At 39.7% G+C, this 22,472-nt stretch overlaps 1 protein-coding gene and 1 pseudogene across 36 annotated transcripts in view; both read right to left on the minus strand.

The window, feature by feature from the left end:
- NEK1 (NIMA related kinase 1) overlaps positions 1-22,472 on the minus strand; it is a 213,091-nt gene that overhangs the window by 24,586 nt on the left and 166,033 nt on the right. The window lies entirely within an intron of this gene.
- On the minus strand, positions 20,093-21,228 carry LOC139169923 (FAS-associated death domain protein pseudogene; annotated as a pseudogene).

Genomic DNA, 22,472 nt, shown 5'->3' on the forward strand with positions numbered 1-22,472 from the left:
ATCTGTCCATCCATTACCCTGGGGGGGGAATTATTGACTCCCTCAGAGAGGGTCCGCAACTTGGGTGTCCTCCTCGATCCACAGCTCACATTAGAGAAACATCTTTCAGCTGTGGTGAGGGGGGCGTTTGCCCAGGTTCGCCTGGTACACCAGTTGTGGCCCTATCTGGAGCGGGACTCACTGCTCAGTCACTCATGCCCTCATCACCTCGAGGTTTGACTACTGTAATGCTCTCTACATGGGGCTACCTTTGAAAAGTGTTCGGAAACTTCAGATCATGCAGAATGCAGCTGCGAGAGCAATCATGTGCTTCCCAAGTTACGCCCATGTTACTCCAACACTTCGCAGTCTGCATTGGTTGCCGATCAATTTCCAGTCACAATTCAAAGTGTTGGTTATGACCTATAAAGCCCTTCATGGCATCGGACCAGAATATCTCCGGGACTGCCTTCTGCCGCACGAATCCCAGCGACCGGTTAGGTCCCAGAGTTGGCCTTCTTCGGGTCCCGTCGACTAAACAATGTCATTTGGCAGGACCCAGGAGAAGAGCCTTCTCTGTGGCGGCCCCAACCCTCTGGAACCAGCTCCCCCCGGATATCAGAACTGCCCCCACCCTCCTTGCCATTCGTAAAGTTCTTAAGACCCATCTCTGCCGTCAGGCATGGGGGAACTGAGACATCTCCCCCGGGCCTATACCGTTTATACATGGTATGTTTTTGTGTATGCTTTCTTTTAATAATGGGGGCTTTAGTGTTTTTTAAATTATTAGATTTGTTCTTACATTGTCTTTGTTGTTGTTGTGAGCCGCCCCGAGTCTGCGGAGAGGGGAGGCATACAAATCTAATAAATAAATAAATAAATAGATCATAGTATCCTTCTGCGCCAACTGGAGGGGTTGAGAGTGGGAGGCACCGTTTTATGGTGGTTCTCTTCCTACCTCTCTGGTCGATCGCAGTTGGTGTTAGTGGGGCTGAGGTCAACTCCTAGGTCCCTACCTTGTAGGGTTCCTCATGGGTCGGTCCTCTCCCCCCTGCTGTTTAATATCTACATGGATGAGATCATCAGAGGGCATGGGATGAGTTACCATCAGTATGCTGATGATACTCAGCTGTACATTTCCACCCCGTGTCCAGTCAATGAAGCAGTGGAAGTGATGCGCCAGTGCCTGGAGGCTATCAGGGTCTGGATGGGTGCCAACAGGCTCAAGCTCAATCCAGACAAGATGGAGTGGCTGTGGGGGAATTATTACCTCCCTCAGAGAGGGTCCACAACTTGGGCATCTTCCTTGATCCACAGCTGCCCTTACAACACCATCTTTAGGCTGTGGCCAGGGGGACGTTTGCCCAGGTTTGCCTGATGCATCAGTTGCGGCCCTATTTAGATAGGGAGTCTTTGTTCATGGTCACTCATTTATTTATTTATTATTTATTTATTATTTAGATTTGTATGCCGCCCCTCTCTGAAGACTCATGCCCTTATCACCTCAAGGTTCGACTACTGCAATGCTCTCTATGTGGGGCTACCTTTGAAGAGTGTTCGGAAACTTCAAATCGTCCAAAATGCAGCCGCGCAAGCGGCATTGGGCCTCTTGAGGCATACCCATATCTCATCATCACTCCGCGGACTGCACTGGCTGCTGATTGGTTTCTGGACACATTTCAAAATGTTGGTTATGATCTATAAAGCCCTACATGGCAAAGGACCAAATTATCTCCGAGACCGCCTTCTGCCGCACGAATCCCAGCATCCGGTGAGGTGCCACAGAGTTGGTCATCTCAGTGTCCTGTCAACCAGACAATTTCGGCTGGCGGGGCCTAGGGGAAGAGCCTTCTCTATGGGGGCCCCGGGCCTCTGGAACCAGCTCCCCACAGAGATTCGCACTGCCCCCACACTCCTTGCTTTCTGAAAAAGTTTGAAGACTCATCTTTGCCAACAGGCCTGGGGCCATTAGATCTCCCCCCCCCCCCGACCAACGAATGTGTTTAGAATAATCTATGAACTGAGTGAATGAGAATTGAATGTTTTTAAGCTTTTAGGATGTTTTTTAAAAGTCTTTTAATTGTTATTAATTGGATCAAATTGTTTTATTATGTATTCTATGTTTGTTGTGAGCCGCCCCGAGTCCACAGAGAGGGGCAGCATACAAATCCAATCAATCAATCAATCAATCAATCAATCAATAAAAAAATTAATTAATTCAACTACAGTGGTACCTCTACTTACAAACACTCCACTGATGAACTTTTCGAGATACAAACCCGATGTTTAAGATATTTTTGCCTCTACTTCCGAACCATTTTTCAATTACAAACCCGAGCCCAGGTGCATGTGCTCTCTTACTGCTACAGGGATTCCTCTGCCTTGTGAGTGTCACCGGCGGGATTCCCCAATGGACAGCGGCATCACACATACACACAGACACACACACAGGCGAGAAACTCACCACCTCCCACCTCCCAGGCTTGAGAACTGTCTTAATTGGAAGAAGAAGTAAAAGGAGAAGTGGAAGCAAGGAGAGATGCGCACCTTCTCCTCCTCCTCCTCTTGATCCTGCTCCCCCATGGAACAAACAAGAGGCCAAAAAAAGTGAAAAGGCTTCTCGATCGGGAGGGAGCACAGTTGCTGGGGATGAGAGCGCACATGAGCAGAAGGGAAGAAGGAGGCAGAATGAACACCGCACAGCTTGGGACCACAGTACTGCCCCTCAGACCCAGTTCTGCAGCACAACAACCCCTCCCTTTCAAACTGCATGGCCAAGTCTCTTTTCCCCCACTCCCTTTGCTTCGTAGGCACTTTAATAGCAGGATTTAAGGCAAGCAAAGCAGAAATCCCAGCGGCGGCAAGGAGAAATCCAGCAGGATGGGGGGCCGGTCGTTTGGATGCCGGTGGAGGAAGAGAAAGAAAGGGGGAGGAGGAGGGGGAAGAGGAGAAGGAAAGGAATCCTGTAACCAACCCCTCCCCCCCCTCCCCAAAGCCCTTTCCTTCTGCAAGCTGTGCAAGCGCTGCCCTGCGGCGCTCCAGAAAACACAGCCGGGGAAGAGTGATTGCCTTCCCAGCCCTGCATGCCAGCGAACAAGCGAACGACCTTGCGGGGGCGAAACAGCGTAGGGACAGGAGGATGGGGGGGGGCAGTCGTTTGGACACCGATGGAGGAGGAAGAGAAAGGAGGAGGAGGAGGGGGAGGAAGAGGAGAAGGAAGAGGTGGAAAGGAAAAGAAGGAAGAAAGGAGGAGGAGGAGGAGAAAAGGAGGTGGGAGGAAAAGGATAAGGAGGCAGCAGGGCTGTCAAGGAGGGCAGAAGCCCCAGCGGGGCTGTCAAGGAGGGTGGAAGTCTCTCCCAGCACCCAGAGAAAAGAAGTCCTCCTTCGCTCCGGGCAGCCTTGACCCAGGGGAACGTTTTCCGTTCTTCCTTTGGCAGCGACTGTCCTCCTCCTCTTCTTCCTCCTCCTCCTCCAACCCAAATTCTGAGCTTTTATTTCTTTCCTAATGGGTTTGCACACATTATTCGCTTTTACATTGATTCCTATGAAAAAAATTGCTTCTACTTATGAATGTTTCTACTTAAGAACCTGGTCACGGAACGAATTAAGTTCGTAAGTAGAGGTACCACTGTACTTTTAAGAATTACAATGTACAATCATTTCTATGCATTTACTTACTATTGATTCAGAAAGTATCAAGTTTAGAATACAATGTACGACAGGGTAAAAAAAAATTTAAGCACGATCTTGTCTGGGCATCTGGAAGCATAGAACTTTCTTGGGAAGGAGAGGAATCTGACATTCAAATACATAGATATAAGCCCCCAGTTTTTTTAAAAAAATGAGGTACACAAACTCAAGCAGCATTTAACATTAAAAAATAAAATAAAATCAATTCACATTTATTATGCATTAGTTAATTCACATCAAGATTTTGTATCTATGTAATGAACATTGATTACAACCACTCATTAATAACCATATACACTGGAATGTAATTTTTTTTAGTCTGCAAGATGGTAACTATGCATTGAAAACAATATTCTTCAAACTCTTCCTTGAATTTCATCAGATCTTTTTCAGCTAATTACAATGGGGGGGGGGGAATTATTTAGTCAAACACCAATTGTGCAAGTTCTCCCACTTAAAAAGATGAGGCATGTAACTGACATCATAGGTAGACTTCAACCATGAGAGACAACATGAGAAAATACATCCAGAAAATCACATTGTCTGTTTTTTAACGAATTTATTTCCAAATTATGGTGGAAAATAAGTATTTGGTCAATAACAAAAGTTCATCTCAATACTTTGTTATATATCCTTTGTTGGCAATGACAGAGGTCAAGCATTTTCTGTAAGTCCTCACAAGATTGGTGCACACTGTTGCTGGTATGTTGGCCCATTCCTCATGCAGATCTCCTCAAGAGCAGTGATGTTTGGGGCTGTCGCTGGGCAACACGGACTTTCAACTCCCTCCAAAGGTTTTTTATAAGGTTGAGATCTGGAGACTGGCTAGGCCACTCCAGGACCTTAAAATGCTTTCTACGAAGCCACTCCTTCATTGCCCTGGTGGTGTATTTGGGATCATTGTCATGCTGAAAGATCCAGCCACATTTCATTTTCAGTGCCCTTGCTGATTGAAGGTGGTTTGCAGTCAAACTCTCACAATACATGGCCCCATTTATTCTTTTCATGTACACGGATCAGTCGTCCTGGTCCCTTTGCAGAGAAACCGCCCCAAAACATGATGTTGCAACCCCCATGCTTCACAGTAGGTATGGTAGTCTTTGGATGCAGCTCAGCATTCTTCCTCCTCCAAACACAACGAGTTGTGTTTCTACCAAAAGGTTCTACTTTGGTTTCATCTGACCATATGACATTCTCCCAATACTCTTCTGGATCATCCAAATGCTCTCTAGCAAACTTCAGACAGGCCCGGACATGTACTGGCTTAACCCTGCTGTTCTCTTCAAAAACACTATACACTTCTCTTATTTATTAATTTATTTTATTTATTAAATTTGTATGCCGCCCCTCTCCATAGACTCGAGGCAGCTCACAACAGTAATAGAAAAAACAATGTACAATACAAATCTAATAATTAAAACTAAAAACCCATAATTTAAAAAAACATGCACACAACATACCATACATAAACAATATAGGCCTGGGGAAGTTATCTATTTGACCCGGACTGAAAATTGCTTATTTTAGGTACTTATATTTGGTCTTTCTGAAAGCTTTTTCCATTTGGAAACTAGTTTGAACATTTCTGCACACAATGAAATGAAAATTGAACTGAAAAAATTAATGCTTATTGGTTTATTTTGCACATAAAGGCCCACCCACCCCATTTTTGTGAATTTATTTTCAATTTATAGATAGTTTTGCCTGCAAAATGCATTCTGTTTTACTAAAGTTGGTATGTGTTTGGTAGCTTGAACATTTTTGAACATAATGATATGAAAATTGAAGTGAAAAAATTGATGCTTATTGGTTTATTTTGCTCATAAAAGGGCCTCCTCCACGCCCCCATGCTTATACTCAAGTAGGCTTATACTCGAGTATAAGACCCTATGGTCTTATATTCAAAAATAAACAAATAAGCATCCATTTTTTCAGTTCATTTATATTTTTCTTATGATCAGGAATATTCAGTTTTGTATATCAAACCTTTTGGGGGGAAATCCTTTGGAGATTTGTAGCCTAAAAAAATATAAACTGACACGAAATGCTCAAAGATGGGGGCAGGGGCTTTTTGATCAAAATAAACCAATAAGCATCAATTTTTCAGTTCAATTTTTATATCATTGTGTGCAGAAATGTTCAAACTAGATTCCCAGTGAAAAAAGGTTTCAAAAAGACCACATTTAAGTACAGTACCTAAAAAAATATTTTTGGTCCGGGTCCTATACGACTAGAAACGGCACAAGTGTAATCCCCCCCCAAAGAAATTTGCCCCACCCCCAAAAAATATTTTATGATGATCAGCAATGTTCAATTTAGTAAATCAATGACTAAGATGTTAAAAATATTTTGAATTTGGAGCCTAATTTTTTTTAAAGTGAAAATGGTTGCAAGCAGCCTGGGGGGGGGGGGAGGGAGGGAGACCTGATTTCTGATTAAAAAACCTCAATAAGCATCATTTTTTTCCAGTTCATTTATATTTTTCTTATGTTCAGTAATGTTCAAACTACCAATCCCACACCAACTTTAGTAAAATTGAACACATTTTACAGGCTAAACTATCTATAAATTGAAAAAAAGTTCACAAAAGGGGGGGGCGCCTTTTATCAGCAAAATAAACCAATAAGCATCAATTTTTTCAGTTCAATTTTCATATCATTGTGTGCAGAAATGTTCAGACTACCTTCCAATTGACCAAACATAAGCACCTCAAATGAAGAATTTTCGGTCCGGGTCAGGGTGACCAAGGAAGAGTACAAGTGTGACTTTTTTCAGCAAAAAAGAAGCCCCCCCACCCCCCAAAAAAATTTCTCGTAGAGAGAACCCCTGAAATGATGCAAACTCATGAAATTTCAAGTTTCAGATATGCAGGGAAAACTTTTTACAGGGTCTCAAAGTTTGAAAACAACAGGGTTAAACAGGGGGACATCTGGCAATGCAGAATCTTGATTCCCTGGCGGCGTGGTGTGTTACTGATGGTAGCCTTTGTTATGTTGGTCCCAGCTTTCTGCAGGTCATTCACTAGGTTCCCCAGTGTGGGTCTGGGATTTTTGCTCACCGTTCTTGTGATCATTTTAACCCCACAGGATGAGATCTTGCGTGTAGTCCTAGATCAAGGGAGATTATCAGTGGTCTTGTATGTCTTTCATTTTCTAATTACTGCTCCCAGAGTTGATTTCTTCACATCAAGGTGCTTGCCTATTGCAGATTCAGTCTTCCCAGCCTGGTGCAGGGCTACAATTTGTTTCTGGTGTCCTTCGACAGTTCTTTGCTCTTCACCATAGTGGAGTTTGGAGTGTGATGGTTTGAGGTTCTGGACAGGTATCTTTTACACTGATAACAAATTCAAACAGGTGCCATTACTACAGATAATGAGTGGAGGACAGAGGAACCTCTTAAAGAAGAAGCTACAGGTCTGTGAGAGCCAGAAATCTTGCTTGTTTGTAGGTGACCAAATACTTATTTTCCATCATAATTTGGAAATAAATTCGTTAAAAATCAGACAATGTGATTTTCTGGATGTGATTCCTCATGTTGTCTCTCGTGGTTGAGGTCTACTGATGATGTCAATTACAGGCCTCTCTCATCTTTTTAAGTGGGAGAACTTGCACAATTGGTGTCTGACTAAATACTTCCCCTCCCCACTGTATTTCAAGTAATTCCCACAACAATGGAATTCTGGTGACGCAACAACAGAGACAGGCTGTCCCTACGTCAATAGCAAAATAATATTGATTAAAGTCTTGCTCACTATAAAATAGCAATAATTAAAGTAAGAAATGTTACAATATTACAATCATAGATCAGAAAAGGACCCTGAAGGGCACTGTATTCAACCCTCCATTCAGAATAGGAATCCAAATTAAAGCATCCAGACAATTGTCTACTTTCTGCTGAAATTCATCCAATAAAAGCTGTTCAACAGCTTTGGATAATTTAAAGGCTCTTTTAATTTTTTTTTCTAAAGGTCAACCAAACTTCTTTTAACTTAAATCTATTATTCCATGTCTTGTCAAGACTTGCGAAAGAGCAAGTCTTGAATTACTTCCAACATCTTTTCATGTATCTGAAGGATGAATTTCCACCCTTATATCTAAACTTCCTCAGTTCTTTCTCTCTCTCTTCGTTTTAAGTTTTAATCTTCTTCCCTGACCTTTTTGCAATTTTTCTGAATTATTCAGAATTGGACATAATATTTGAGATTGGTTCTAACCAATGGGAAAAAATAATTATTTCCCATTATCTTAGTGAAAAAATTTCAAAAAGTTGCCATCTGTCTTAATTATTTTGTGTATCCAATTAAATAACTTAAGACTGTACACACCTTCAACAATTTCCACACTTTGTACAAATCTCAAAGTCAAATGTGGTAAGACATTCTCTATCTGTAAACTGTTGTTCTGTAAAGTTAGAAATACAGGTGTTCTGTTCGGACCTGTGAAGCCCGAAATAAAAGTTTGAGACCCTGTAAAAAATTTTCCCTGCATATCTGAAACTTGAAATTTTATGGCTTTGCATCATTTCAGGGGTTATCTCTATGAGAATTTTTTTTGGGGGGTGGGGGGCTTCTTTCTCGCTGAAAAAAAAAGTTCCCCGGATCACCCTGACCCAGACCGAAAATTCTTCATTTGAAGTGCTTATGTTTGGTCAATTTGAAAAATGTTTCACTTGGAAACTGGTCTGAACATTTCTGCACACAATGATATGAAAATTGAACTGAAAAAAAGTATGCATATTGGTTTATTTTGATTATAAAAGGCAGACCCCTCCCTTTATTTGTGAACTTTTTTTCAATTTATAGATAGTTTGGCTTGCAAAATGCGTTCAATTTTACTAAAGTTGGTGTGGGATTGGTAGTTTGAACATTTCTGAACATAAGAAAAATATAAATGAACTGAAGGAAATGATGCTTATTGGTTTTTTAAAATCAGAAATAACCCCCCCCCCCCCCGGCTGCTTGCAACTATTTTCACTTTAACTTTTTTTTAGGCTCCAAATCTGAAATATTTTTAATATCTTAGGCATTCATTTACTCAATTTAACATTGCTGATCATCATAAAAATATTTGTGGGCGGTGGGGGCTAATTTTTTTCTGGGCAAAGGAAAAAATCACATTGAGGCTGTATCGGGTTTTAGGTATTTGAATTTGTTCTTTTTGAAAAGTTTTTTCACTGGGAAACATGTTTGAACATTTCTGAACGTAATGATATGAAAATTGAACTGAAAAAATTGAGGCTTATATTTTTATTTTGATCAAAAATCTCCCCCCCAATTTTTTCTGAATTTTGTGTCAATTTATATTTTTTTAGGCTACAAATCTCTAAGGAATTTCCCCCCAAAAGTTTTGATATACCAGATTGAACATTCCTGATCATAAGAAAAATAGAAATGAACTAAAAAATTGATTATTTGTTTATTTTCGCCACAAAAGGGCCACCCCCCCTCGGCCTTGCTATGTACCATTATTTTCACTTTTTATATATATTTGGCTAGAAATATTTGGAATATCCTTTTGAAAAGCAAGCACATGATAGCCAGACAACTACTTTTATGAAAGAAATCCACTTTACTAAAAACAAGTATGTAAGTTTGAAATTAACACATAATTTTTATATAAATTGAAATAATTGAACACGAGGGGGGGAGACTTTTATGTGCAAAATAAACAAATAAGCATCAATTTGTTTAGTTCAATTTTCATATCATTATGTTCAGAAATGTGCAATCTATCAATCCCACACCAACTTTAGTAAAATAGAACGCATTTTGCATGCAAAACTATCCATAAATTGAAAAACATTCACAAAAACGGGGGGGGCACACATTTTATCAGCAAAATAAGCCAATAAGCATTAATTTTTTCATTTCAATTTTCATTTCAATGTGTGCAGAAATGTTCAAACTTGTTTCCAAGTAAAAAAAGCTTTCAAAAAGACCAAATATAAGTACCTAAAATGAACAATTTGTGGTCCAGGTCAAATAGACCCAGGAATATAACATTAGGGAGTAATTTTGAGCAGAACAGCAGGGTTTAAAAAAATATTTTTTTTTCTCACTATACATGCGTGCATATACCTTAATTCATAACAAAATACACAGTTATATATTTGCTCAATAAAACATGCCTTATTTTTCAGAGTACAGTGATCCCCCGAGTTTCGCGATCTCGATCATTGCGAAACGCTATATCGCGATTTTTCCACCCGATGACGTCACTCCCTTCCTTTCTCATCTTTCTTTCTCTCTCTCTTTCTCTCTCTTGCTTCTTCCTCTCTCTCACTCTCTTCCTCCCTCTCTCATCTCTTTCTTTCCTTCTCTCTCTTTCTCTATCTCTCCCCCTCTTGCTCTCGAGCGGCAAGCGAGCAGCCGGGCGGGTGGGCGGGCGAACGGGCAAGCGGCAAGCGATCTTGGGGTTTCCCCTTTGCCTGGGCGGCGGGAAGACCCAGGGAAGGTTCCTTCGGCCGCCCAACAGCTGATCTGCTCCACAGTGAGGAGCCGAAGATGGGGTTTCCCCGTTGCAACGGGGAAACCCCATCTTCGGCTCCTCGCTGCTGCCGCGCTGCGGAGCAGATCAGCTGTTGGGCGGCCGAAGGAACCTTCCCTGGGTCTTCCCCGGGTCTTCCCCGCCGCCCACACGCAAACTCCACCATCTGCGCATGTGCGGCCATGGGAAAAGGGGCGCGCATGCGCAGATGGTGTTTTTACTTCCGCACCACTACATCCCGAAAAATCGATTATCGCGAGGGGTCTTGGAACGGAACCCTCGCGATAATCGGGGGATCACTGTATATGATGCACCAGATTATAAAACGCACCCTAGTTTTGGGGGAGGAAAAAATGGAAAAAAGGCATCTGCCTCCCAGAAACTTGCCAAACAGCATACAGCACAGATGATAGATACTGTTTGCTGTGTACAGCGGATGGACAAAAAAATGGAAACACTTGACTTTTGGCATCATGTTTGAACATGTTCAAATCAATCTAAACTTGACATATTTTAATGTTTTTTAAAAAAATGTTATTTGATATGTTTTTTTAAACTATCTTTTTTTAAAACAGAAATTTAAGGAAATTGGTTATAAGCTTCTAGAAATGGCAGACCTCTCAGACTTTCAAAGAGGCCTAATTGGTGCTCGAATGGCAGGCGCTGGTGTAACAGAAAGTGCCCGAATGTTTGGCGTTTCAAGAGGTAATGTCTCAAAAGTAATGACTGCTTTTGAAAGAGAAGGGAAAACATCCTCAGCCAAGCACAGGTCTGGTCAAAAGTCGAAGTTGTCTGAGAGAGACCGTTGGACTCTAAAGCGAATTGTTAGAGTGGATTGCAAGATTGCAGCTCCTAAAATCACTGCAGAGCTCAATAGACACATACAGAACCCAGTTTCCACAAAAACTGTTCGAAGGGATTTTCACAAATTTGGATTCCACGGAAGAGCTGCAATTAGAAAACCTCTGCTCTTAAAGACAAATATTTCAAAGCATTTAGAGTGGCGTAGAAACCACTAGAAATAGTCCCTCGAGCAGTGGCAAAATGTGATTTTCTCTGACGAATCATTGTTTACCCTTTTTCCGACCGCTGGCCGTGTTTACGTCTGGAGACAGCCAAAAGAATCATTTCATCCAGACTGTCTTCTCCCAACCATCAAACAGGGCAGGGGTTCAGTGATGATCTGGGGTGCTATTTCTTGGAAATCCGCCGAGCCAATGATTTCCCTTCATGGAAGAATTAACAGCCATCACTATTTGGCCGACCAAATTCATCCTATGGTTCAAGAACTGTTTCCAGAGCAGGATGCCATCTTTCAAGATGATAATGCACCAATCCATAGAGCAAGAAATGTTAAAGAATGGCATGGAAAGACGCAAATCTAACGTTAATATTTAAAAAAGATACTGATCAGACCCAAATAGCAAATTACAGACCTATCTCTCTTTTAAATGCGGATTATAAAATATTTAGCTCAATCATGGCCAACAGATTAAAAGGATTTTTAAATGAATTTATTCACCATGATCAGAACAGATTTCTACCAAAAAGCAACTGAGGTACAATTTGAGAACAGTATTAGATATTCTGGAATACTATGAATGCCATAATGAGAAACAAGTTGCATTAGTGTTTATTGACGCCCCAAAAGCTTTTGATAACGTCAATTGGGATTTCATGTTAAAACAGATAGAATATATGGAATTTGAGGAAAAATTTAAAATCAGCATAAATTTAAAATCAGGATAAATCAGCACCTAAAAAATAATAACTTATTGGACCCAAATCAGCATGGCTTTACTGAAGGCAAATCATGTCAGACTAATCTCATTGATTTCTTTGACTATGTCACAAAGGTGTTGGATGAAGGTGGTGCCGTGGATATTGCCTACCTGGACTTCAGCAAAGCCTTTGATACGGTTCCACATAAAGAGCTGATAGATAAATTAGTGAAGATTGGACTTAATCCCTGGATAGTTCAATGGATTTGCAGCTGGCTGAAGCGTAGACATCAGAGAGTTATTGTTAATGGCGAGTATTCTGAGCAGAGTCAGGTTACAAGCGGTGTGCCACAAGGGTCTGTTCTGGGTCCTATTCTTTTTAATATGTTTGTGAGTGACATAGGGGAAGGTTTGGTAGGGAAGGTTTGCCTATTTGCCGATGACTCTAAAGTGTGCAATAGGGTTGATATTCCTGGAGGCGTCTGTAATATGGTAAATGATTTAGCTTTACTAGATAAATGGTCAAAGCAATGGAAACTGCAGTTTAATGTTTCCAAATGTAAAATAATGCACTTGGGGAAAAGGAATCCTCAATCTGAGTATTGTATCGGCAGTTCTGTGTTAGCAAATACTTCAGAAGAAAAGGATTTAGGGGTAGTGATTTCTGACAGTCTCAAAATGGGTGAACAGTGCAGTCAGGCGGTAGGGAAAGCAAGTAGGATGCTTGGCTGCATAGCTAGAGGTATAACAAGCAGGAAGAGGGAGATTATGATCCAGCTATATAGAATGCTGGTGAGACCACATTTGGAATACTGTGTTCAGTTCTGGAGACCTCACCTACAAAAAGATATTGACAAAATTGAACGGGTCCAAAGACGGGCTACAAGAATGGTGGAAGGTCTTAAGCATAAAACATATCAAGAAAGACTTAATGAACTCAATCTGAATAGTCTGGAGGACAGAAGGAAAAGGGGGGACATGATCGAAACATTTAAATATATTAAAGGGTTAAATAAGGTCCAGGAGGGAAGTGTTTTTAATAGGAAAGTGAACACAAGAACAAGGGGACACAATCTGAAGTTAGTTGGGGGAAAGATCAAAAGCAACATGAGAAAATATTATTTTACTGAAAGAGTAGTAGATCCTTGGAACAAACTTCCAGCAGATGTGGTAGATAAATCCACAGTAACTGAATTTAAACATGCCTGGGATAAACACATATCCATCCTAAGATAAAATACAGAAAATAGTATAAGGGCAGACTAGATGGACCAGGAGGTCTTTTTCTGCCGTCAGACTTCTATGTTTCTATGTTTCTAATTAAAGATATTTTTTGAAATAAATAAAAATTCAGAAACCTCCCCTCAAAACCTATGGGATACTGCTAAGGCATACATTAGAGGATTAATGATTTCTTATACAGCAAAGGTAAATAAAGAAAAAAAGATACAATATGAACAGTTAATTACTGAATTAAGACAATTTGAGTCTTTATCGCAACAAAATGCCAAGAATAAGGAGATTAAGGGAAAGATAGAATTAACTAGACATAAAATTAAACTTATAGAGCAAAATCAAAAAGCAGAAAAGATAACAAGAGCTAAACAACATTATTTTGAACACGCCAATAAGCCAGGAAGATGGCTTGCGTACAAACTAAGGAAACATAGACAGTCAAAAATAATCAAAAAGTTAGAAGATGAAAATGGAACGCTAAAATATAATATAGATGAGAAAGCAAAAATAGTACAAAAATGTTATAAAAAGTTGTATAAAAAAGAAGATATCAGTGAGGAAGAAGTTTTTAATTATTTAGAACCCATAAAGATACCGCAATTAATGGAAGAACAACAGGAAAGTTTAGATAGTCCAATAACAATCGAGGAACTACTCACAACTATCAAAAAGCAAAAAAACAACAAAGCGACTGGACCTGATGCTATACCGGCAGAATGGTACAAAATAGAAAGTGAAGTAATAATAAATAATATGTTGGAAATTTTTAATGAAAGTAGAATGAATGGTAAAATTCCAAAATCATGGTCAGAATCTTTAATAACTTTAATTCATAAATCAGGAACTGGTAAAGAAAATATAAAAAATTATAGACCCATATCATTATTAAATGTAGATTATAAAATATTTACTACAATTTATGCTGATAGATTAAAAAAGATTTTAAATGAGAAAATACATCAAGACAAAACAGGTTTTTACCAGGTAGACAGATTAAAAAGAATCTCAGAATGATTATTAATATATTAGAATATTATGAACAACATTTCGGAAAGTCAGTATCATTAATATTCCTCGATGCTAAAAAAGCATTTGATAATGTAAACTGGATCTTTATAAAAATGCAATTAAATAAAATGAGATTTGGTACTAAATTTGTAAATTTGATAGATGCAATTTATTCAAAGCAAACAACAAAAATTATATTAAATAATGAACAATTAGAAACATTTGAAATATGTAAAGGAGTCCAACAAGGTTGTCCGATATCACCTTTATTATTTATTTTATCCTTGGAAGTTCTATTGATAAAAGTAAGAGCAGATCCAAAAATAAAGGGTTTTACTATTGGAAAAGAAATATATAAAGTTCAAGCATTCACGGATGATTTGACTTTTAGAACAGAAGATCCGATAGCAGCTGTCCCAATATTGATACAGACGATAGAACAGTATGGAAAAGTTGCAGGGTTAAAAATAAATAAGAGTAGGACTTCCGGACTGGACCGGGGCTGCTGCGGAGGCTTCGGGACAGGGCTCTGTCTCCGAAGATCCTTCTACCCCTCCAAAGGTCACCCTCAGCGATCGGATCGGGCCCGGATGGACCGATCCTAGAAAAGGGAGTTCCCCTGTCCTCGAAGGGCCGTCGCCGAGGTCCCGAAGTGGACAGGACCACCCCGCGGCTTTGGAGTGTGGAAACCGAGCCTTCTAGGAGGTATCGGCCATAGCAGCCTGACCACACCAGTGGGAAGCGAGAAGAACAAAGAAGAAGAAAAAAAATTAATTCCATCATTGCAGGAAAAAGGAGTAATCAGAAAAGGAGAATCTAAGGTACAATGTCATCTATAAAATAGTTTTTTTTGTGGAAGGAGAACAAGATCAATTGCAAAATAAAAGGCGAAAAGGAAAGTTTGTAAAGGAAAGAATCATATCCATACGCCGACAAGGCTTTGCGGCCGGAACTAGTTTCTTTACACTTTCGTTTCTTTGATTATTAGAAGGAAAATTAACTTTTCAAGATTAAAAGACCAGAAAGAATAAAATCCACCCCTGTAGAGGCTTCGAGGGGGTGAGAACTCAAGACTTTAAGATTTTCAGTTTTTTTTATTTTTAGAAGCTGGAAACTTAGGCTCTTTTTTCTACAGCGGAAGGATTACAAATCAAGTTTCTTTTCTTTTTCTTTCCGGAGAGAATTAAAGAATTAAATGAAAAACTTAAACGAAACCGGCAAATTAATGAATTTTCCTATGGTCTGATCTTTCTGTTCCTTGCATATTTACTTCTACTCTTAATGAATTTGAAATATTTGTGATTTTATCAGTATTTTCGTCTGAAGGCAAGAGGAAAAAGGTTAAAGTTTTTCTTTGTCCTTTCCCTTTACCTACCATTTATGTCACTCGGGGGGTTATTTTCTTAAAACGGATTCATTGGATTATAATTTGAGATCGGACTACAAGTAATTACTTCAACACAGAATGACTATTGGATTGGATTGGACTATAAATATTACAACAATAAACATTACATTCGATTTGAAGGATTAATTGTGTTTACTTTCCTCTTTTTTCGCTTTGGAATTTGGAGTATATTTTTCTTTTTTCTCACCCGGGACTAATTTATAACATCATAATTTGGAGATCGATGGACTTTAAAAGAAAATTTTCATTTTCAACTCGTAATTAACAAGCGACCCTCTTTATTCTGGTATAAGTATAATATTGATATATTAGTTTTTCTCCTTTTTCATTTTCTCTACTGATTGGGAGATTTTATTATCGTATTATTATTAATATAATGAATTGCTAATAACCTCCTTTTCTTCCCCCCACTTTGGTGTGGTGCCTTTTTGATTTTTAATTGTTTTTTTTAATATACCTTTTTTTTGTATAAAAATTATATAATCATTTCGCTATAAATTTAAAGAAAATTAATTAAGGGAGGGTTAGAGAGAACAATTTATTGTTTCTTTTCTAGATTTTATTGAGTGTTTAAGATATATTTGTTTTTTCCCTTTTTTACTGTGTAGTGAATAATAACTATATTGACTGATAAGTACAAAATACAGTGGAACCCCGACATACGAAATTAATTGGTTCCGGAAGGAGCCTCGTACGTCGAAAAGTTCGTATGTCGAAACATTGTTTCCCATAGGAAACAATGGAAAAGCGATTAATGCGTGCAAGCCCGAGGGCTGAGGGGAAAAGACGTCGGCTGAGGGGTGCCCGGTGCTTCCTGGCGAGGAGGAGGAGGAGCTGGAAGTTCGCCAGGAGTCAGCGGAGAAGTGGCGTGCCTGTTTTAAAGATCGCAGCCGGTCTGGGGGGGCTTTCCAGCAACCCTCGAGCCCCCAACCCGGGTTCGGGGGTTGCTGGAAAGCCCCCCCAGACCGGCTGCGATCTTTTAAAACAGGCGCGCCGCTTCTCCGCTGACTCCTGGCGAACTTCCGTGCTTTAGGAGTCAGCGGAGAAGCGGCGCGCCTGTTTTAAAAGATCGCAGCCGGCCTGGAGGGGCTTTCCAGCAACCCCCGAGCCCAGGTTGGGGGTTCGGGGGTTGCTGGAAAGCCCCTCCAGGCCGGCTGCGATCTTTTAAAACAGGCGCGCCGCTTCTCCGCTGACTCCTGGCGAACTTCCCCGCTTTAGGAGTCAGCGGAGAAGCGGCGCGCCTGTTTTAAAAGATCGCAGCCGGTCTGGGGGGGCTTTCCAGCAACCCCCGAGCCCCCAACCCGGGCTCGGGGGTTGCTGGAAAGCCCCCCCAGACCAGCTGCGATCTTTTAAAACAGGCGCGCAGCGCGCAGCGCCCCTCTCGCAGCTTCCAAGAAGGGTTTTTTTGCTTTTTTTTCCCCGCCTCACGGGAGAGAGAGAGAGCAGCGCTCTGTCAGTTCCGAGCTGCGAGAGGGGCGCGGTGCGCTTTCCCCAAAGGGACGGAAAAAGCCCTCTCTCGCAGCGAAAGCGCTCCCAGCCAGGGAGAGCGTTCAGATCCCCCCACCCCCAGCAGAGAGCGTTCAGATCCCCCCACCCCCAGCAGAAAGCGTTCAGATCCCCCCACCCCCAGCAGAAGCCAAGGACCCGCAGAGTGGGGCGGCAGGGGAGGCGACCGCCTCTCCACTCACCAAGTGCCGGGATACGAGCTGAGAAGAGCTGGGCTGGTTTGCTTTCCTTCCTTCCCGCGCTGATGCAGAGCAAAGCGTCACGCCCCCCTGACGCTTTTGGCGGCAAAAGAGCCCAGCGTCGCTTCGGAAGCCGCCGAAAGCGTCAGGGGGACGTGACGCTTTGCTCTGCATCAGCGCGGGAAGGAAGGAAAGCAAAGCAGCCCGGCTCTTCTCAGCTCGTATCCCGGATTTGAGCTTGGGAGACGAACAAAAATGTCTCTCCCCTCCCAGCTCTTATCTCGAGTAGCTCATAAGTAGAGCTGCTCGTATGTTGAGGTTCCACTGTAAGTTGTTGTTCTTTTCTTTTTTTCTCTTTCTCTCTTTTCTTTTTCTTTTCCTCCCCTTTGACTCTTTCTTTAATATTTTGGTTTGAATATTGTACTCATAGAATTTAAAATTAGATTTTAAGATTCCACTTGGGTTGAATTATCGGTGTTGAAATTTTTTCACAATCAAGATGATTAGTAATTAATTCAGTATCAATTTATGAATTTTTTTTAAATTGATTTGGAGTTTATTGGATTTCAGTAAATTTTTAAAACAAGATTTTTTTTCAAAAAAAAACCATGTCGAGTACTTCTACACAAACAAAGACAATTAAAAAACAAACATTAACTTCATCAACATCCCCACAAGTCTCCCCTTTGGCATCACCTGTATACCAAAGCGCAACTGCAAGTATGTCTGCCAAAGAAAAAGAGAAAGCGCAAGCACAATAATCACTTCAGACGATCCAAGAAATGTTAAACGCAATGAAGGACTTTATGTTAAAATCTCAAAACGATGCTAATCAACAACGTGAAGAATTAAAGGCTGAAATTGCAGAATTAAAAGCAGACACCAGTGAGATGAAAGCAGATACAGGTGAGATGAAAGCGAAGATGAAAGAAGTTGATGAGAAAATGGATGAAGTACAACAGACACTAAAAGAAAATGAACAAAGAATTAAGAATGCTGAAGCAAAGATTGACAAAGTTGAACAAAGAATGGATGCCTATGAAGGCAAAACAGATTCTTTTAAAAAAAGATACGATGAATCCAACACACATTTAGAAATACAACGAGCTTCCTACGGTTTGAGATTCCAAAATATAACTGAAGAAAAAGAAGATTTACAAACTAAGATGGCGGAAATAATTGGAGGCATTCTACAGATGGACCCTACAGAACTATCAAAAGAGATAGATGAAGCTTTCAGAGTTCAAACTAGCTATGTCCGGAGGAATGACCTACCGAGAGAGGTACATATCAAATTTGTGAGGAAGACCGTAAGAGATGACATTCTGAGATGGACAAGAAATGAAAAATTACAAGACAAAGGAAAAGAAATAACTATACTGAAGCAAGTCCCAAGGAGAGTGAGAGAAAGCAGGAGGGACTACTATTTCTTAACCAAAATCCTAATGAAAGAAAACATTACCTTCCGTTGGCTTGTACCTGAGGGACTTTCTCTGTACTGGCAGGCAGAAAGAGTGAAAATAGAAAACATTTAACAAGCCAGAAAATTTTATGAAACAAGTGGAATTCGAAACCTCGAGCAACCAAGCAGAGCAATAACCATAAGGAGAGAAGAAGAGAAGGAAGCGAGCAGTACCACCCAGGGGAGTGAGGAGGAGCAAGGAGCACGTAGAAAACAACCACAGCGCGAATCTGATCCCAAGCAATATTAGAAATGACAGTACCAGGAGATTGGAAAATCTTCTCAGTAAACGTAGATGGACTTAATGAACCGAGGAAAAGGAATCAAATATTTTCTAAACTCAAAAAACAAAAAGCACAAATTGTGATCTTACAAGAAGTACATATAAAGAAGACAAACAGAAAATTACTACTAAATTCTAAAATTGGGAATACGTATACAAGTTTGGCAAACCAAAAAAAAAGAGGTATCGCAATATACGTTGAAAATTCAATAAACTACAAACAATTATACGCAGATCAGGAGGGAAGAATTTTAATTGTACAGGTAAACACTGATGCAAAACCCCTTGTTATTGTTTCTATTTACGCCCGAATGAAAACCAAATGAACTTTTACAAACAATTACACCAAAAAATTAATGAACTAAATATTGAAAATATGATAATAATTGGGGACTTCAATGCCATTTTAGATAGGTTACTAGACCATTCAGGGAAGAAAAAAGATAAGAAAAAGAAAAGTATCTTACCTACTACTTTTCAGAAAATGAGATCAGAGCTATTATTAAACGATATTTGGAGGGAAAGACATCCTTCAACAAGGCAATACACATTCTACTCTAATCCCCATAAAATTTGGACTAGAATAGATATGGCCTGGGCTTCTAAAACAACTGCAGAACAAATTAGAGAAATTGAGATAGATGCTAATACTTGGGCTGATCATAGCCGTATAGTGATATATTGGAAGAATAAAAAGAGGCAGATAAATTGGCAGATGAATAGGAATATTATAAGAGATAAACAATATAAAGAATGGATAGAAAAAGAATTAGGAATCTTTTTTTTAAATGTAATAAAAATTCAGAGACCTCTTTTCAAAATTTGTGGGATACAGCTAAAGCATATATTAGAGGATTAATGATTTCTTATACAGCAAAGAAAAATAAAGAACAAAGGATAGAATATGAACAACTGACTAGTGAGTTGAAGCAAATTGAGCTAGTATTTCAACACAACACTAAAGACTACGAGATTAAGAGGAAAATGGATCTAACTAAGCATAAAATAAAACTTATTGAACAAAAGCAAATAGCAGAAAAGATTAAAAGGGCCAAACAGCAGTATTTTGAACATGCTAACAAACCAGGAAGATGGCTCGCATATAAACTAAGAAAGTATAGACAATCAAAAATAATTTTTATTTTTTTTTTTACATTTTATTTCTTCACACTTGTTGCAAGGAAATCCCAGGCTGTGTTCCTATCTAAATCTATGAAATGGATTTGTCTGCTTTTCCCAAGTTATTGTCCTCTACATGAAAGGGGACCACAATTGCAGAAGATCTCCAGCCACACTGATTAAGATTTGTAGCCCTAACATATTTGAAAGAGACCAAACAGATAAGAACTGGCCAAAATGTGTTGCAATTTGATTCTTAGTCTTACCGAGATCTGAGAACTGGCTTGTAGTTAGCCTCTAACAGGAAATCACTTAGGTAGCTGAATTCCATTGAATTAAAATTCAATGTAATCTATTTACTGAACTATAAATTCCCGTATTTTCTATGACAGGTAGTCTTCTCTTGTGAATTTTTAATTCATTGACAGCAGTCTCTTCTGATTGATCCTACGGAGTTTCAGTTTCTTTCACAGCTTCTTCAACATAATCTGCTGCTAGATTCATTCAACAGTTCCTTAGAGCTTCTATTGTATCCTCCACCTTTGCTTCCTTTCCTTTTGATTTTTGCCATTCTACAAGCGATTGCATCAATTGTTCTTGCAAATTGTAAGGATTAGCAACCATAATCCTATCCATCTTGACATCTGAAATTCCAAGTGTTCGAGCGAGCGTTTTCCAGTTCCTTCCAACATGTTCACATATGACTTCAAAAGCTCTCTTCAGTTTATATTTTTGTTTATCCTCCGGCTGATGATCCGGATCACCGTCCTGCATTTGGACATACCGCTCCAGTTGGGTCAGTAGATCTTCTCTTTTCAAACTCGCCAGCAGGCCCCTCAGAAACGCGACGTCGTTGTCCGCGATCTTTTCCTGCTCCAGGAGGATCGTGAAGAGCTCGTTGCCGCTACTCACGCCCTCCAGCTTCTTTTTACCAATATGGCTCCGGCAAAGAAACTTCAGCTCCTCCACTTCCCCGGGCGAGAAGGCCCGCGAAAACGAGTGCAGCAAATCCAAAAAGGGATCCATTCTTCCCGCCTCCCCACTTCCAGGCGTCACCAGAGGAAGAGGCTGCCCGGCAGGAGTGCGCTCCGCCCCGCGTCTTTTTTTTCCAAGGGGGCGGTTCCGGAAGGTGGCGCCACCGCTCAGCTTTTCACCACCAATCCCGACAATCAAAAATAATTAAAGAACTGGTAGATGACAAAGGTATCAAAAAATATAGAAGTGAGGAAAAAGCAAAAATAGTACAAGACTTTTACAAAGAACTATATAAGAAAGAAGATATTAAAGAAGATTAGATCTTTAGGTATTTAAACTCAGTAGATTTACCACAACTAACGGAAGAACAACAAGCAAGGTTAGATAGTTTAATTACAATACAAGAACTGCAGATAACTATTAAAAAACAAAAGAATAATAAAGCTACAGGGCCGGACGCTATCCTGGCAGAATGGTATAAAATAGAAAGTGATGTAATTATAAATAACATGTTGGAAATTTTTAATGAGATTGTTATGGATGGTAAACCACCAAAATCTTGGTTCGATTCGTCAATAACGTTAATTCATAAGGCTGGGACAGATAAAGATAAAATACAAAATTACAGACCTATATCATTATTAAATGTAGATTATAAAATATTTACTTCAATTTATGCAGAAAGATTAAAAAAGATCTTAGAAGAGATAATACATCAGGACCAAAATAGATTCTTACCGGGTAGGCAAATTAAAAATAACCTTAGAATGGTTATTAATACATTGGAATATTATGAGCAACACCCAGAGAAACAAATGTCCTTGATGTTTTTGGATGCTAAAAAAGCGTTTGATAACGTGGACTGGACATTCATTAAAATGCAACTGAACCAAATGAGATTTGGTACTAAATTTGTGAACCTGATTGACGCCATATATTCTAAACAGACAACGAAAATTATACTAAATAATGAACAATTGGAAAAATTTGAATTTTTTAAAGGAGTTAGACAAGGATGTCCGATCTCACCATTATTGTTTATTTTATCCCTCGAAGTATTATTAATTAAGATTAGGGCGAATAAAAAAATACAAGGATTAACTATTGGGAAAGAATCATATAAAATACAAGCATATGCCGATGATATGACTTTCATAATTGAAAATCCATTGACAACATTACCAATTTTGATAGCTACAATAGAAGAGTATGGTAAGGTAGCTGGCTTAAAAATTAATAAAAATAAGACACAACTTATAGTTAAAAATATGACAAAAATGCAGGAAAGACTAGAAATTATCTCAGATATGAAGATAGTTAAAAAAGTAAAGTACAGTGATCCCTCGATTTTCGCGGTCTCGATCTTCGCGAAACGGCTATACCACGGTTTTTCAAAAAATAATAATTTAAAAATAGTCCGC

This window comes from Erythrolamprus reginae, chromosome 7 (genome assembly GCF_031021105.1).
Source record: "Erythrolamprus reginae isolate rEryReg1 chromosome 7, rEryReg1.hap1, whole genome shotgun sequence".
Classification (NCBI taxonomy): Eukaryota; Metazoa; Chordata; class Lepidosauria; order Squamata; family Dipsadidae; genus Erythrolamprus; species Erythrolamprus reginae.